The following is a 5,350-nucleotide window of genomic DNA, read 5'->3' as shown; positions in this document are numbered from 1 at the left end:
CTGATATGGCCCTTTACACATATACCCATTGCATATGTAGTGTAGCTCCTTGCTTGCGAGTACTTTGGATGAGTACTCACGGTTGCTTTTCTCCCTCTTTTCCCCTTTCTATACCTGATTGACGCAACCAGATGCTGGAGTCCAGGAGCTAGAGATCCCGAGGATGATTCTACATGGAGTTCGGCTTCGAGGAGTAGTTAGGAGGTCCCAGGCAGGAGGCCTTGCCTTTTCGATCGTTGCTACTTTTGTGCTAGCCTTCTTAAGGCAAACTTGTTTAACTTATGTCTGTACTCAGATATTGTTGCTTCCGCTGACTCGTCTATGATCGAGCACTTGTATTCGAGCCCTCGAGGCCCCTGGCTTGTATTATGATGCTTGTATGACTTATTTATGTTGTAGAGTTGTGTTGTGATATCTTCCCGTGAGTCCCTGATCTTGATCGTACACATTTGCATGCATGATTAGTGTACGGTCAAATCGGGGGCGTCACAAGTTGGTATCAGAGCCAACTGCCTGTAGGAATCCCCCTTTCCAACTCCTTGGCCGAAGTTGAGTCTAGCCTTTACAAAACTTTTACTAACATGGCTGTGTGGCTTACGGGCCCACGTCGCCATTGGGTGGTATTAGGATCTTTTACTCCTTGTCTATACTCTAGGACTCTGAACTCTCTCCTATTCGGGTTAAATGATTTTGCTAAAAGGACTAACTGTAGGTTCTCGTAAATACTTTCTCCCGGAGAGCCCTTTATCACAGATGGTCGCCGACTGCACCAGAAGATGTTGAAGATACTCTTCGATCATTCCCGAGACCCTTGTGCCCTCTGCCTTTTCAATTCCCTACTACCGATATATCCATATGGATAACAACATACACTTGTTGTTCATACAATTACTCTGAGTTTCTCGTGTTATTACCAGATACATCGAATTGCTCTCCGGCTTTTTAAGAATCCCTTGTACCACTGCCTTGCAGTTCTTTTCCACCTGAATACCCCTACGAATAATTTCTCGCACTTATCGAGTATCCGCTCATCCCCAAATGATTCATGTATTTCACAAAGTCTTCGAAATACCATTCGATCTTTCGAAAATCCTCAGCAACCTATTGCTCTGGAATTTCTTGCTTGCTTTAATTATGATTAATCCCATAAGTCTGGTAATCTTATTAGCATCCTTTGCCATTATCATTTGAGTCGGTTGATTCAATATTTTGCGATGCTCGCATTCCTCGGTCCAATCCTAGAATTCATCCTTCCGGCTCAGATGTCATTTGAACAGGAGCTGGTTCTCGACTAATCAAATTACTGTCGATTGTATCCCTAAGGCTATTCAACTTATCCATCCCTAATCAGAGCATTGCTTCGGATCCCTTGATTTGGAAATCATAATTCCATTGCCTTTGAGCGTTGAGTTAGTTAGTTGTTTCTATAATCTGATCTCCTTGCATTCTTCTTCCTCTAGTGTAGTACCGTTGCTCACGTCAGATCCCTTGTGGACCACCAGATCCTTTGTTGGATTTTATCCGACAACATCCTTCTTATTCAATAAGCCTGTGAGCTTTTCCTCGGATACATAATGCCTTTGGTAAATTGTATCCTCTGCTTTGTCAACCATGCTCTACTTTTGAGCTTGTGTTATTTACTCCTGAAGTTTGTGGTATATGTTCCTAAGATGCCCTGATGGGTCGAACCTATGTCTTCCTTAATATGTGTGAACTCAGAAGTTTTCACGAGTCATACTCATCTGGTATTTCACCAGGTAAAACTTTCAACACTAATGCCTTTATCAAAGCGAGGAGTGAATGGAAGGTTATACATTGAAGAAGTGGGAGTCGACCTTGAACCTTGCGTTCATGCCCATGGACACGATGTATAACTTATCATGGAAGCTGCTTGTAAAAATAATTACCCCCCTTGTTATAAGTTCATCTTGTATCCGTGGTTCGATCATTTATGATCGTTGTTTCTGACCATGTTCTCCTTTAAATACCATTTCTCGTGCAAGTTTAAGCACTTGTCTTCTGCAGAGTAATACCCCAGTCCAACCTCTACTTTGATTTGTCGTCGAGTATTACCCCCCTGGTATCTCAAGATTATCACGGAACTGCATAACTTCTTATGAGTTCTTCATCAAGTGCTACATTCTCACCGATTCCAATTTTTCACGGGCTCTGAGTTATTGATCACGCAAAGACACCGATAACTGAACCGAGTCCGCATCACGATTAAACAACTCTTAGTAATCTCCTTTGCTTACGAGTTCGTACTCGATCACGTCATCCCTAGCCTGCTCAGCTATGTCATTATCGTGCCGATTTTAACTGTGCTACCTGGTCCTTCCCAGTGCACAAATTTCGACAGTGAGCTAATCTTACGTCGATTTTCCTTGCCATATCATTTAGCCTTGAACAACAAACTTGATTTCGAGTTTGTGTCGTACCCCTGGTTCCAATAACCTTTTGCTTCATCATTCCCTTGACTTGATGTCATCGCCAATCGATTACATCTTCATGAATTCTCTCGACAAATGTGTCGTGATCATCATCAGTATTCCGAGCTCTTCCAGGATATCAATGGAATTCATGATGAGAAAGACCATCCTTGCCCTCGATGATTAGTATTATCATCGACCACTCTACTACCTTTCCTCCAACACAAACTTGTTCTTGTTTTGTGTTATACCTTGAGTTCCTTGCAATCCAGCAATTGTTCTTCCTTACCTTGGAACATTAACATCTCTTTTGTCCTCAATGTTGTGAGAATTTCACCACCTCTTAAGAAATCTTGGTATGGTGATACTTCTCACCATCACCATTCCTTCTTGGGTCCTCGTGTTGATTCCAACCAGGGTACCAACGAGTGAGCGGTGCTGTTTGGATCCTGCCCTTCTAGCAACCCTATTGCTTTGAAGTTAATGGTCGGCCGTTCATTCTTAGACTATTGATTATTGAATCACCATTCCGACGTTGGTCGTGCAAACCAGCCCATATTTCGGGTGCACCTTTCAACCAATGTTTAATCGTGTATGTTTTCCTCGAGCATACATCATTATACCATTTGATCTGACAAATGTTATCTCCTTGTTCACATGATTATGGAAATCCATCTTTTTGGAAATTTCGAGGAATTGTCGCTGAATCCATCAGCCACCCCCTCATCCTCTCCTTGGTTTAATGATGAACTCTTGTTTCGGAACTCGCTTCCATAGTTCAATTCTCGAGAATCTTACAATGTCATCTCGACAATTTGTGTTGCACCTTTCTTCTCAGGCATCCTGAGTCTGAGTTATCCTGACATCAATCAGATCTGAATCTCGGTCAGATATGATGGTTGGAACATATTTCCAAGAGTTATAACATTGGTCCTTATAAGACCCGGTAAGGTGATGCCATGCTTAACACACCTGTCCGGTGGACCTATTGTTATAGTTTCCTTTTTAGCAAGGTTAGCCATTCTTCCATGAGGAAATTGTAAGACTTATTCTATAAGTTGTTCCTGATGGATCCTTTTTGTTTCCAAATTATGATCTTCACCTGTTGACGATGTCAATGCTATCTCAAAGCATGTCTATGGTACTCCCATTTTCAACGGGAACATTGAAGCACAATGCTAAATGTTTCCTGCACAATTATCCAAACACCGTTGTATGGGTAATGTCATGAAAATTCTCTCCCGTACCTAAAGAGTTTTCTACATTATATCATGTCATGGATATCATGCTCTGCTTGTCCTTGGGAAGGATATACCCTTGAAATATGTGTTTAAACACATTTTCCTTTCCATTCTTCTGTTTAATCTGATAATCATATTTTCCTTTCCATTGTTTGGTTTAACCTTTCTGGTGATCTATATGATCTAAGCAGTAATATTCTCCTGCTTATGTAAACACCTCGGTGTACAACTCTGTCAGTAAGACCCTGTTACTATTGTTGGTGACATTTCGGTAACCACCGATGGACGAGAACTTTGCCTAATGGTCCGCCTCGTTTCAACGAGCAGGAAAATGGTTCTCTTCGTCCCTCGCCCTTGGTACCGACGATGTGGCTGACATATAACTGACAGGCTACCCTCTGACATGCCTTGCTATCATGATCGTGCAAGATGTCACCGCCCTTCCTACTTTTAACCCACATGGTGGGCCCACAACCCACAGTTCCACAGGATCGAAACCTGACTCTCCTGTGCACCCCCCTGTTCCCAAATTTATTCATCGTGCGTGGCCTCGTATGTAATTCACGGACCACCGTCCTACTGATCTATACTGGCATCAGACATAATACTTATTCCGATTGCTTTGAACCCCTTTCACACTTTGTTTCAGGCTTCGAACGATTGCCTACCCGTTTGAAACTCCTCATGGTACTTTCTTACTTGCTCTCGCCTTTTCTTAAGATTTAGTTCGAGAGATACTTTCTGCCACCTTCCCCGATGATATTGACCAGATAGTAAACCCTGCAGAAGTCCGTTCTTCCAGAATACCCCCTTACTCTGTCGTAAGTACGATGGAGTTCCCGAAGAAAGGATGACAACTTTAACATGATGAACTGAAACAGCAGAATGAAGTCATCAATGTAATGGATCAACCTCTTCGAGAAGAACAACCAAGACCAAGAACACTCCCTAGAATTTCGTAACCCGAACCTTCCCCCTTTACTTCCCTCTTAAATCTCGGGACGAGATTTCTTGTAGTGGAGGAGAATTGTGACGCCCGGATGATCAAGCTACAGTAAACCTCTGCTAATGGTGCCACGTCACCTCGGTTACTGTTTATAAACTCGAGTTAGTTCAAAAACGATTCAAGTTAAAATTTAAAATATAGGCCAACAATAAAAGTTTTCAAATAATGAAAACTAAACTAAAAACTGAAAACTAAATTGTTCAAAATTAGAAAATAAATCATGGGTGATTGTGGTGGAGAAACCACATTTTGATAAAATGTTTAGATGCAAGAAATTAATTAAAACAGGGGCTAAACAATTACTTAAATGCTTTTAATTAGCAAACAAATATAAACCTATTTTATTAAAGTGTGAAACTTCTTGTGGCAGAGGGGTAATTTAAAACACTAATTTAAGTGTTGGTCTCATATTTTCATAAAACTAAAAATCTACTAGTAATAAAATAAAACAGAAAAGAAAATAAATAAAAGAAACTGGAAAGGAATAAAAATAAAAAGAGGAGAAACCCCCTGCCCTCGTGGGCCTCGTGGCCCAGCTGGCCATTCAGCCGGCCGGCCAGGCCTGCCCACACGGCCCACCCCACTCCCCCGGCCTACATACCCTCCCCCCCCCCGAAACCCTAGGCCTCACCCACTCTCTTCCCGATCACCTTCTCCTCCCCGTCTGGATCGGG

Source organism: Triticum aestivum, chromosome 3D, assembly GCF_018294505.1.
Source record: "Triticum aestivum cultivar Chinese Spring chromosome 3D, IWGSC CS RefSeq v2.1, whole genome shotgun sequence".
In the NCBI taxonomy this organism is placed as follows: Eukaryota; Viridiplantae; Streptophyta; class Magnoliopsida; order Poales; family Poaceae; genus Triticum; species Triticum aestivum.
This window is presented reverse-complemented; position numbering follows the sequence as displayed.